The sequence below is a fragment of the Podarcis bocagei genome (assembly GCF_964188305.1).
Source record: "Podarcis bocagei genome assembly, chromosome: 11".
NCBI classification, from domain to species: Eukaryota; Metazoa; Chordata; class Lepidosauria; order Squamata; family Lacertidae; genus Podarcis; species Podarcis bocagei.
In genome coordinates, this window is record NC_138136.1 from 65,518,926 (window position 1) to 65,531,966 (window position 13,041).

General features: G+C 49.9%; 1 long non-coding RNA gene across 2 annotated transcripts; it reads right to left on the reverse strand.

The window, feature by feature from the left end:
- LOC308597379 lies at window positions 1-4,020 on the reverse strand. Of its 2 annotated transcripts, none has more exons than XR_014012901.1 (3): window positions 3,913-4,020; window positions 1,119-1,301; window positions 1-760 (listed from the first exon to the last, which is right to left on the reverse strand). It is a non-coding gene; the product is annotated as an uncharacterized lncRNA (long non-coding RNA). The 2 variants fall into 2 exon arrangements; XR_014012902.1 differs by lacking the exon at window positions 3,913-4,020 and adding an exon at window positions 1,438-1,460.
- Between the last annotated feature and the right edge of the window lie 9,021 nt (window positions 4,021-13,041).

The window sequence follows — 13,041 nt, forward strand, 5'->3', positions numbered from 1 at the left end:
TGTACTTCTTTGTTTTTACCACATGAGGGCTTGATTTAGGCAAAAAAGGCCTTATGGTCTTTGGATGGGCCACAGTTCTGTTGACCCTGTGTGAGTGGGGGAATCTAGACACATAAAAATGCTGTGAAAATGCTTTTTAAAAGAAGCTTTTTAAAGAATATATTGAATTTGCCATAAGCTCACCATTGCCATTTAGTGTCACATTTGCATAACGCACTTAAAACATATTTGCGACTTCCAGCACGGACTGCCATGGCGTGCAGCGGACCCATGAAAGCGGACTCTGACTGTGCAGTTAATTAAAGATAATATGAGAGTAATTATCCTTGTGACACCCCCCCCCCCCGGGTGAGGGAGGGCGAGCTTTGACTGGCAAATTGTCCGTTAACTGTCTCTCTGACCGAATGCGGAGGCCCTGAGTGCTTGGCACTGCATGAATCGGAAACTCTCCAATGTGGCCACCGTGAGCGGGAGTACTTTAACGTTTTTTTAAGATAAAAAATTTGGACTGGAATCCTCCGGGCCGATCTTTTTGGCCGCGGAGAATTGCTGCTTTGTGTCTAGCTGGCTGCTGGTTGGCTGCTGGTGCTGGACTAGGGAAGGCAGCCATCTGCCCCTGAGTCTCTGTCTGGGCTGCTGTAGGATGGTGACGGCTGTACCAGTATTGGGAAGACCTTCAAGCTGCTTCTCCTTGGCCTTCACAGTTGCTGGAAATGCTTTTGATGAACTTTTCTTCATCTCCTTTAAGAAGAAAGCCCTCCTGCAAGAGGAAATGACCCACTGGTTGGTTAGCTCATCTGGAGCCCCTTTGTGTGTTTTTTAAAAAAAAATTATTAGGAATTTCAACATAACCATTTATTAAAAATACATCATCCTCCCTTCTCCCCCCCCCCAAAAAGAAACCCCCCCAGCTCCTCTCTCTGGTTTTTCAGCACATGTTATTCTCTGCATATTATAAAGTTGTAATGATCCTTAATTTATCTATCTGTATATTACCAATAAGAAGTTTGTGAATGTTTATTTGAAACCTGCCAAGGAGTCCGGTTCATTTTGTTTTTTATTTGGGTCCCCTTTGGACATAAGGCCGCCAGAAGAGCAACTCAGCAAACAGAACTCACCCTGAGGTCTGGATAAGTAACCAGCCGGACTCTATCCCAATTTTTTTAATGTAACCAGGTCTGCTAGTGACTTGAGCATCACATCATAGTCGGACGCAGATGAACGATATTCCACTCTAGGTCCTTTACCCCAGAAACAGGGATTCGGAAATGATAAACGGGATTTTTGAGGGGCAGACATCCCTGGCAAAGGAAAAGATATTACTAGTCAACAACTCATCCCGCACCTCAACATTGGAGGAAGAGCAGGTCTTCCAGCTAGGACTGGGCTTCGTGCCCAAGCTGCGTTATAATGCCTTTTGCACCAGAGTAGATTTACACAAGCTTGTGCACAATATCAAGCTGTTCTTGTGGTTTGGTCGTGTCCGACTCTATGACCCCCTGGACCAGAGCAGGCCAGGCCTTCTGTCTTCCACTGCCTCCAGGGCCGGGCAAGATGCGTCTCCCCCCCGCCGCCCCTTCTTCCCCGGCCGGCAGACACCCAGCTTCCCCCGACTTCCCCCAAAGGGAACCACAAGCACCACCTGGAATCAGGAGGGAAGGGGAGCCGCCACGTCGAGCCCTCACCACAAGCCTGCCGAGGAGGGCGAGGGGCGAGAGAGGGGCAGGCTGGCGGGGGGGGGGGCTGGCTCCTGGGGAACGGAGGGAGGCGGCTCTCTGCCCATGCTCAGGAACCCGCCGGCCTCTGCCCCGCCAGCCCCTCCTGCCTGAGGGAAAGAGGCGCCCCGTCCGCCATCTTGAAGCCCAACGGCTCTTGGCCCAGCCACGCCCCCGCGACCGACTCTCGGCTCCCATTGGCTGACGGGGCCCGGGCTTCGCCCAGATACCGAGTCAGAGGAGCCGGCCAATGGGGAGGGCTTGGGACGGGCGGGGGGAGGAGGAGGAGGAGCCGGCTCTCTCATTGCCTTCTGATAGTCGTAGTTCCTGCTCTCCAGTGTACCTGCGATACATTGACGATATTTTTATCATCTGGACACATGGTCAACAGACCCTGGACACCTTTCACCAGAAATTCAATGATTTTCACCCCACAATCAACCTTACAATGAATCAATCTATGCAAGAAATACATTTTTTGGACACTACTATAAAAATACAGGATGGGCGCATAGACACCACCTTATACCGCAAACCAACTGACCGACAAACATATCTACATGCCTCTAGCTACCATCCCAAACATACCAAACAGTCCATTGTATATAGCCAGGCACTACGTTACAGCCGCATCTGTTCCAATTCTACAGACAGAGACTCTCACCTAAGAGATCTACAGCAAACCTCAGAACTAAAATACCCAGCAGATGAAGTTAGACAACAGATCAACAGAGCCAGACTGATACCCAGAGAGAACTTGCTGCAAGACAGACCCAAAAAAGAAAATATCAGAACACCTCTAGTCATCACATACAGCTCCCAAGTTAAAACAGTTCAACGCATCATCAGAGATCTACAACCTCTCCTGGACAATGACAGTTCTCTTTCTCAAGCTCTGGGAGGAAGACCTTTCATTGCCTACAGACAGCCACCCAATCTTAAACAACTCCTAACCCACAATAATACTACAACCAGACTTAACACGGACACTGGCACCAGAGCCTGCAATAAACCCAGATGCCAACTTTGCTGCCACATACACTCGGACAACACCATTACTGGCCCCAACAACATCACACATACCATCTCGGGACTATTTAACTGCTCATCGTCTAACATTGTGTATGCCATCAAATGCCAACAGTGTCCTTCAGCTCTCTATATTGGACAAACAGGCCAAACCTTACGCCAAAGAATAAACGGACATAAATCTGACATCAAGAATCACAAAACAGAGAAACCAGTAGGAGAACACTTCAATCTCCCAGGACATTCTATACAAGATCTCAAAGTAGCTGTTTTACTACAAAGGAATTTCAGAAATAGACTGGAAAGAGAAGCTGCTGAATTGCAACTCATTACCAAACTTAAAACAATGCAGAGACCTGGTCTGAACAGAGACATTGGATTCTTATCTCATTATACATGACTAAGCCATTTTTCACCTTCTCACCCCTTGCCTTTTCCTGTAAGACCTATTACAGTCGTTAAGAGTCGTCAAGAGGCTCTCTCAGCTATCTGCCTATCTCCCATTCCCACCACCCTTCTGAGTAACACCCCTCCCCACCTTCTCACTATATAGAAGGATCTGGCAACTTCTGTTTCAGTGTATCTGAAGAAGTGTGCATGCACACGAAAGCTTATACCAAGAACTAACTTAGTTGGTCTTTAAGGTGCTACAGGAAGGAATTTTTTTATTTTGACTATGGCAGACCAACACGGCTACCTATCTGTTCCTGCTCTCCAGTCCCTCGTGTTGATGTTGAGTTGTTTAGTGGTGTCCTACTCTTCGCGACCCCCTGGACCAGAGCACGCCAGGCCCTCCTGTCTCCCACTGCCTCCCTCATGCTGGTAGCTTGAGAACACTGTCCCACCATCTCGTCCTCTGTCGTCCCCTTCTACTTGTGCCCTCCATCTTTCCCACCATCAGGGTCTTTTCCAGGGAGGCTTCTCTTCTCATGAGGTGGCCAAAGTCTTGGAGCCTCAGCTTCACGATCTGTCCTTCCAGTGAGCGCTCAGGGCTGATTTCCTTCAGAATGGATACATCTGATCTTCTTGCAGTCCATGGGACTCTCCAGAGTCTCCTCCAGCACCAGAATTCAAAAGCATCAATTCTTCGGCGATCAGCCTTCTTTATGGTCCAGCTCTCACTTCCATACATCACTACTGGGAAAACCATAGCTTTCACTATACGGACCTTTGTTGGCAAGGTGATGTCTCTGCTTTTGAAGATGCTGTCTAGGTTTGGCATTGCTTTTCTCCCAAGAAGCAGGCGTTTGGTGACTGCATAGTTGGAGGAGCCGGCCAATGGGGAGGGCTCGGAACGGGCAGGGGGAGGAGAAAGGAGGAGGAGCCAGCTCTCCCATTGCCTTCTGGGAGTCGTAGTGCCTGCTCTCCATTCCCCCTGCAGACCGGCCACCGATAGGAACTGTATGAAAGGGAGAACTGCGTTTCCCAAAAGCCACCGCAGTGCAGATTCTGAGCTACGGGTTGCAACAGGGTCTTCTTCTCTTGCAGACATTCACCTGGTCCTGTCCCTCCCGTTTGGCTGCTGGTACAGGTGTGCAGGCGCAGGTGGTCAGGGGCTGATGCGGGAGGGCGGAGGAAGAGGATGGAGGAAGAGAAGGCCCTGCGCAGCGTGGCAGCTCCAGCAGCACCAAGCCCCATCTGGAGAAGCTCACTCGGGGGAGGGGGGGGCATCCCTGGTTGGCATGGAAACAGCCAAGGGATGGAGTCACAAAGAGCCTTTCTTCCCTCTCCTGTTCATTGCATGGTGCTTCCCCCCCTGCGAGGGAGGCCAGGCTGAGAGGCAGGGACAGGCAGCCCACCACCCTGATCTCTTCCTTTTTTATCTCACAACAGCCCTGTGAGGGAGGCCAGGCTGACTGACTGCCTCACCTAAGGTCTCACCCAGTGAACTTCATGGCCAAGTGTGTTTTCTGATTGTTTGTTTTGTACCCTGCCCTATCCTATGACGGGGACTCAGAGAAATAAGAGGGGCTGAAGACAACAACTCGTATCTCTCATTCTATACATTTTTACTAATTTAGTTGGGGTCAGATACCATCTATACATCATTTTCATTAAATTTTCTTTCACTGCCATGCATGCAGTAAACTTCATCCCCACATGCCATAACCTTGTCCATGCAGCATATTATGTCCAACATCTATTGCCCATTTAGTCATAACTTCCTTAATTTCTGCATCTTTTGTATGCCATTCTAAAAGTAAATCATACATTTTTAATAAGATTTTGATGTTATTTTCTAACAAATTGGTTTCTAGCTTTGATTTAGAAATTTCAAAGCCATCATTTCTTAAAGGTAAAGGTAAAGGGACCCCTGACCATTAGGTCCAATTGCGGACGACTCTGGGGTTGCGGCAATCATCTCACTTTTCAGGCCGAGGGAGCCGCCGTTTGTCCGCAGACAGCTTCCGGGTCATGTGGCCAGCAGGATTAAGCCACTTCTGGCGAACCAGAGCAGCGCACGGAAATGCCATTTATCTTCCCGCCAGAGCGGTACCTATTTATCTACTTGCACTTTGACGTGCTTTCGAACTGCTAGGTTGGCAGGAGCAGGGACCGAGCAACGGGAGCTCACCCCGTCGCAGGGATTTGTGAACAAGCTCAAGAGGCTCAGTGGTTTATGCCCAAATGGGTAGAATTGCGTTTCTTGAAGGGTAAGCTCTTGCTGCAAGGGAAGACCCTGTTGCAACTCTCCAACCAACGAGACCGCCCTCCTGCAAGCTCTGGTGGCGCAGCAGCTGCAAGAACATAAGGAGAGTTTGCTGGATCCGGCCAGTCGCCCATCTAGTCCAGCCTCCTGTTTCCACAGTGGCCAGCCAGATGCCCCCTATGGGAAACCTGCAAGCAGGAGTCGAGCCCATGAGCAGCTTTCCAGCAACTGGGATTCAGAAGCATAGCTGCCTCTGACTGTGGAGGCAGAGCAGAGCCAGGCTGCCAGGAGCCCTTGGGAGCCGTGGCAGAGCTCTCCTGCCTGGGCTGCCCTGAGGAAGGGAGAGGCAGAGCCCAGGGCCGGAGTCAAAAGGAAGCTGGTGGGCAAACTCTGCAGAATAGCTTCCATTCCTTGAGGTTGAAGACCCTGCTTCAGAAATGCCAGCCTTGAAACATATAAATATAGGACAATATGCCAGGCTCCTCCTCGGTGGTAGGAAGAGGGAAGTGGCCAAAAATATCTGGGCTGAGAAGGAAGCAGATTGAAGAAGGAAGGAAATATTGCAACAGACGCAGCCCCAGATGCTCTGCAGGGAGATGGGGGCGCAAGTGGCTGGCTGGCTGCTTGGCAGCATCCTTGGCCCTCAGCCCTGTGGGAGTCACACCAGGACCACCTAGGAGTTTCAAGAAAGGAAAGATCTTTACCCCAGGCCTGCAACGATGGCAAAGGGATTAGCTGTGGTGCTGCGGGTGGCGCTGTGCTCTAAACCACTGAGCTTCTTGGGCTTGCCAATCAGAAGGTCGGCGGTTTGAATCCCCACGACGGGGTGAGCTTCAGTTGCTCTGTCCCAGCTCCTGCCAACCTAGCAGTTCGAAAGCATGCCAGTGCAAGTAGATAAATAGGTACCACTGCAGCGGGAAGGTAAACGACATTTCCGTGTGCTCTGGTTTCTGTCACAGTGTCCCGTTGTGCCAGAAGTGGTTTATTTTTTATTTTTTTTATAACAATATTTATTAGTTTTCCAACAAATTGAATACAACGTTACATAAAACTACAAATGAAAAAACATACAATAATACAATACAATACAAAAAAGAAACAAGAGAAAAAGAAGAAAAACTGCAAAACATTAACATACAACTAACAAAACACAACAAAAACCATTTAAAACACAGTCCAATTTCAATATCTTATCTTTCTTTCACTAATTTCCACGACCTCCTCACACCTCCCTTTTTGTATTCCACTTCTATTAATTGTTTCAGCAATTCCTTTCCATCTTCCTCTGTTTTCTATCCCATAATTATCTTAACACATTCTAACCTTATTTTTCCCTTTAATGCTCTAATAATCTATTTATACTTAATTCCTTATAACATTTCTACTAAAGCCATATAATTTCATTCCAACATCTTTCTAACATTCATTAATTTTACAGTATTTCTGTAAATATTCTTTAAACTTTTTCCAGTCTTCTTCCACCGACTCTTCTCCCTGGTCTCGGATTCTGCCAGTCATTTCTGCCAGTTCCATATAGTCCATCACCTTCATCTGCCATTCTTCCCTGGTGGGTAAATCTTGTGTCTTCCAATATTTCGCGATGAGCATTCTTGCTGCTGTTGTTGCATACATAAAGAAAGTTCTATCCTTCTTTGTCACCAATTGGCCGACCATGCCCAGGAGAAAGGCCTCTGGTTTCTTAAGGAAGGTATATTTAAATACCTTTTTCATTTCATTATAAATCATCTCCCAGAATGCCTTAATCCTTGGGCATGTCCACCAAAGGTGAAAGAATGTACCTTCAGTCTCTTTACATTTCCAACATTTATTATCGGGCAAATGGTAGATTTTTTGAAGCTTAACTGGTGTCATGTACCACCTAGTGCCAGAAGTGGTTTAGTCCTGGTGGCCACATGACGTGGAAAGCTTTCTATGGACAAACGCTGGCTCCTTTGGCCTGAAAAGCAAGATGAGCGCCGCAGCCACAGAGTCGCCTTTGACTGGACTTCGCCGTCCAGGGGTCCTTTACCTTTTTTTTTTTTGAATTGGAGGGCCTCAGAAGAGCCTGTGGATGAAGCCAATGGCTCACTGAGTCCAGGATCCTGTTCTCACAGGGGCCAGAAGGCCAGACCAGATGGCGCATTGGATCCAGGTCAGAGGCTCACCCTATTCACACACAAATACACCCTTAAGATAGGATTTGTAAGCAAAAACACAATAGGAAGGCTTTCCCCATTTTCCTCCCTTACTGCAGAGAAATATTTGAGGTCACTGGGAGAGTCAAAATGGCTTCAGGGTTCTTCTGTACTATTTCAGACACGTGGTTCATATACTTATGTATGTGTTTGCCTCGTACATTTATGAACATTTAATTTATATATTTGAGACTTTAGAATTCTGATAACACAGCCGGAGCTGGAGACTGAAGCTGGGACCTTCTGCCTGAGAGACAGGTGCTGCGTCACTGAGCTCGGGCCCTTTGACCTCATTTGTGTTCTGTACCCCATCCTGAGATCTGTCCTGATGAAGAGCCGGTTATAAATGGTCCAAGTTAATTAATAACAGGAGCCAGAGGCATTGCACGGTTCCCATTGCACACTTCAGTCTTGCAGGGGACTCTGCAAGGGCAGCCTCAGTCGGGCTCTGGGTGCTGCTCTGCACCTGTGCTGGGACCAAGGCACCCAGGGATCATTTGTGGGGAGTCCAGCCCCCCCCCCCACTACCGGCAGTTTCTGCTCTCCCTCCGTGGGTCCCCCTCCACCCGAATGCACCCGAGGGGGAGGGACCTCAAACAGGCCTGGAGGGGTTTCACAAAAGGTTTAAGATACACACAGTCAGCCTAATTAATCAATTTTATTAGAAGAATTTCATGGAGAAAAAGATGGAGGGAGTGAAAGCGAAGAAGAGAAAGAAATCTCATCCCTTAATATACAGATGTGTCTAAGCTTCTTATCCTAATACAGATATATTTATTGATATTCTGGTCTGGTCCAGGCAGGGCTCTTCTGGCCCTCATCCTTCCTGGTGCTGGGAAGGGGAGAGGACCGACCCTGGCTGGCCTTCCCGCTTCCTGGGCTTCCCATGGGGCTTGTCTGCTGCCCTGGGGCCTTCCTGGAGTGGGAGGTGGGCACGGCAAGGACAATGCGGAGCCAGGGAGCCTCCACAAACCGGGCCCTGGCAGGTCTTTCCCTAACAAAAATGCTTCAGGTTTTTTGACAAATGTTAGATGGAACATTTTCTTCAATTCGTTGTATATCATTTCCCAAATTTATTTAATTGCATTACAATCCCACCACATATGATAAAAAGTCCCCTCCTTTTCCTTGCACTTCCAACATATATTTGAGCTAGTTTTGTACATTTTCCCTAGCTGTACTGGTGTCATATACCATCTATACATAATCTTCATATAATTCTCCCTCATCAAAGAACAATCTGTAAATTTTAGGTCAATTTCCATAACCTTTCCCAATCTTGCATCATAATGTTGTGACCTCAGGCAAATAATGTTTTTGATTGGCTAACTAGGATACTTTTAGATTGTTGTCATCCCAAAGGCAGGGGGCTCCACTTTTCTAAGTTATTCATTTATGGCCCCTGCCTCCCATCTTTTCCTCCAAGGAGCTCAATACATGGTCCCCCCCCCACTCCATTTCATCCCCCACAACAAGGCTGGGAGGTGGGTGAAGCAGAGAAGCAGCGACTGGCACCTAAGGCCACCCCCATGGGGGGGCTTCATGGCCGAGAGGGGGGATTTGAACCCTGGTCTCTCCCAGGCCCTAGTCCAAATACTCCAGCCACTACACTGCACTGCCCAAGTGGGGCCAAGGGGAAATGCCAGGCCCCACCTGGCTAGCCAAAGTCATGACCCCCTGGAGAAGGAGGAGGAGGAGGCAACCCCAGCCAGTTTGCTCTCCACTATATATAACTGTATATATATATATATGGGTTGTTTTTTGATGTGTGCACATAGAAAGCTTGGTCCTTATGTCAAGGACTCCAAAGTCCTCCTGCTGCCCTATAGCCAGGGCCCCTCTTGACCGGCTGCTCCTGTGTGTCTGAAACAGGCAAGGGGTGCCCAGAGGTATAATGGGCACCAGCCTGGGCTGTTGGGAGGGGGTCTTGAACCCAGGTTGGAGGAGGAGGAGGAGGAGGAGGAGGAGAAGAAGAAGAAGAAGAAGGCAAGAAGCAGCCGCCGCCTTGCATTCATTGCAAAATGCCCCTCATGATCCTGGAATGGTACAGTTGTAAAAGATGGGCCTCCTTCTATCTTCTCAGAAGTGTGACCTGCAATCTCGTGTTGTGTTTTTTTATTTTGCAATTGTATGTCGTGAACCACACTGAGATCTGAAGGAGAGAGAGGTGTACAAATTTAATAAATCACCCCCACCATCGTCATCACCATTTCTCCTGCCTCTTCCTGCCTCTTCCTGGCGTCTGGGCTGTGCTCAGGATGATGCCACCTGCTCGGTGCTGCTAAGCCCAGCGCCCCCCCCCCTTGCCCCCCTCCTTTGCCTGCTAAGGAGATGAAAATGTCAGGGGAGAGATTCTGTGCCCAGACCCTTCTTGGGTCTAAAGGAACCGTGGCTGGAAGAAGCACTAGCAGGGCGAAGATTAAACTGACCATCCATCCATTAACCCACCCCCACCCCTGCGCTGCAGCCAGGACCCCAGGCTTGCTGAGTCAGCGCATGGGCCCAGCTGCGCATGACGCCTCTGATCTTTCCAGGCCCAGAAAGGTCATGGAGGCTGCCTTGGTGGAGAAGGAAGGCTGGAGAGCCTGGAGGAGTCTGTCTGCAGGGGGCTGGGGCAGAGGGCGAGGAGAGGCAGCCTTTTGGGAAGTGGTGCTGAGGCGCAAGGGAAGCTGCCATGCACATGCCCTCCAACATCTCTCCTGTGGAAATAGGGATGTCCCATCCCATAATGATGATTTTACTCTTTAAACCCCACCCATCTGACTGGGTTGCCCCAGCCACTCCGGGCAGCTTCCAACATATAGAAAAACCTATTTATACATTTTTTAGAGTCCCTATACAGGATTGCCTTCAGATGGCTCGGGGGTCAGAGAACTCCATCCCCTCCAACATTTCTCCAGTGAAAATAGGGACATCCTAAGGGAAAGTGGGACATTCTGGGATCAAATCAGAAACCGGGACGGCTTCTCTAAATCAGGGACATCCCTGGAAAACAGGGACCCTTGGAGGGTCTGGGTGGGTGGTGTAGAGATGGAGCTCTCTGCCCTGGGAGTCCCAGATACGGCTCACATCACCCGCTGCTCACAATGGGAGTCTCATCACACCCTCCAGGCCAGAACAGGGAAATGGTGCCAGGACTGATCCCAGAGTTGTTTCTTAAAAGCTTTTGTTGTGATTACGAAACACAAGATGATAAAATCAGCCCTTGAAATGGGCACCACGGAGCACAGGAGTCATTGTTCCCCTGTGAGATCAAGTGCCCAGGTACTCTTCTGGGCTAACAGGTGCAGAGCTCACCTTGCCAAAAGGATCACAGTGAGGAACTGGCACCTTGGGGGACAAAACTCAGCCTGGGGAGGGGAGGGGTGGACACACAGATGAGAAATGGGGAGCAAAGGCTCCAAACCTCCGTTGTGGGGAGTTTCTATAGCCTCTTTACCTTGGTGAGCAGTTGCTTCCCCCCCCCAAAATGCAACTGCTGGACTCCAGTGTGCCCACTTTCCAGAGAGAATTTGAACACCCTTTTCCAAGTAGGCGGGACGCGGGTAGTGCTGTGGGTTAAAACACAGAGCCTAGGGCTTGCCGATAAGAAGGTTGGCGGTTCGAATCCCCATGACGGGGTGAACTCCCGTCGCTCGGTCCCTGCTCCTGCCAACCTAGCAGTTTGAAAGCACATTAAAGTACAAGTAGATAAATAGGTACCACTCCGGTGGGAAGGTAAATGGCATTTCTGTGCGCTGCTCTGGTTCGCCAGAAGTGGCGTAGTCATGCTGGCCACATGACCCAGAAGCTATACGCCGGCTCCCTCGGCCAGTAAAGCGATATGAGCGCCACAACCCCAGAGTCGGCCATGACTGGGCCTAATGGTCAGGGGTCCCTTTACCTTTACCCTTTCCAAGTAGGCAGCCTTGCCAATTGTGTGCAGCAGCTAAAAACTTTGCCATGTTGTCTTTGTACCACAGGGTTGGAGTTAGAGCCAGGTGAAACAGCCTCCTGAACCCCGTGTCTGACGTTGTGTGTGGTTTGCACCCGAGAACGAAACACATGAGGCCTCTGGCTGGGACGTGGGCAGAGCGCTCCTCGCTGAGTACAGAGCACCCATCCCCAAGCCCAGACTGAAGCCATTTTACGGCGCCTGAGAAGACCTTTCTCTTGGGCGGTGAGGACAATTGCCTCTGTCAGGCGAAATGGCTGAGTGTCAGCAGCGGGTGAAGGGCAGCCGTAAATCTCCCGCAGGCAGCCCTGTCCCACGCTTGTGGCTTAATGGGGTGGAACTGGCAGGCCTTGGCTTGGAAGGAGCCTCAGGGTGGGGGGGACGGGGGGCTGGCATTGCCAAGGGAGAGGCTGCAGCAAAGGGGGCAGGGGCCTCCACATGGCTTCTGTACTGCGTGGCCTTTCTAGGAATGTATTGTCCAGGCCGGAAGAGAGACACCTATTTTAAATTGGATTTAGATTGGACAACCTGTGAGCTGTCGAAGTTTGGGGAAGGGCCACAGCTGAGAGGTAGAGCACCTGCTTTGGGTGCAGAATGTCCCAGGTGCAGCATCTCCATGTGGGGCTGTGAGAGGCTGCTGTCTCGAATCCCAGAGAGGCATTGCTGCCAGCCAGGGTAGACATCACTGCGCAAGTAGACCAATGGTCTGATTCTGCTAAGGCAGCTTCCCATCAGGGCCAGATTGAGGCTTCATGAGGCCCTCAGCTCCTGAAGGGAATGGGGCCCTTTCTATGTCCAGCTGTCCTTTGTCTACAACAAATTGTCACTGTTTTTTGGTGTTGAATATATGCTATATGGCAATTTATGGGCCTAATGGGTATCTCAAGCCATTTGCACATAACAAAATATGTATTTTATGAAAATAATTGTTGAACTGAAATGCAATTTTAGGGAGCAGGCTAGCAGGTGGGGCCCATGACTTATATATTGTGGGGGCTCAGGTAAGCCCCACCCTGCATAATTGACCACGTGACATTGATGTGCGCACACACCGTGTGAATGGGAATGCACATCCACTTTGTGGGGGCCCGGCGCCCTCAAATATTTTATTGTGGGGGCCGAAGCCGCCACAGCCCCCGGTAGTTGACCCCTCTGCCTCGCTGCATCTCAGGCACAGGGATTCTTCAGAAGGTTCCTTCCTTCGCCTTCCTCCACCCCACCCGCCGCCATGGCTCTCAGCAGCACATTGATTGACTTAGAATCAGAGACTAGAATCGTGGGAAGGGACCCTGAGGGTCATCTAGTCCAACCCCCCGCAGTGCAGGAATTGTGCATTTATTCCTTAAAATATATGTGCATACCGCTGCATCATATCGAACAGGTATACAGCAATAAAACTAGAAGGAGGTTGCAATGTTCAAAATGCCTGGGGGAGGAGGAGGGGGGCTGGGCTGGGATCGTTCCCGCGGGCCCTGAGGCGGGGAAGGCGCAGGAGGCGCTGGTCTCGATGCCTCCTGC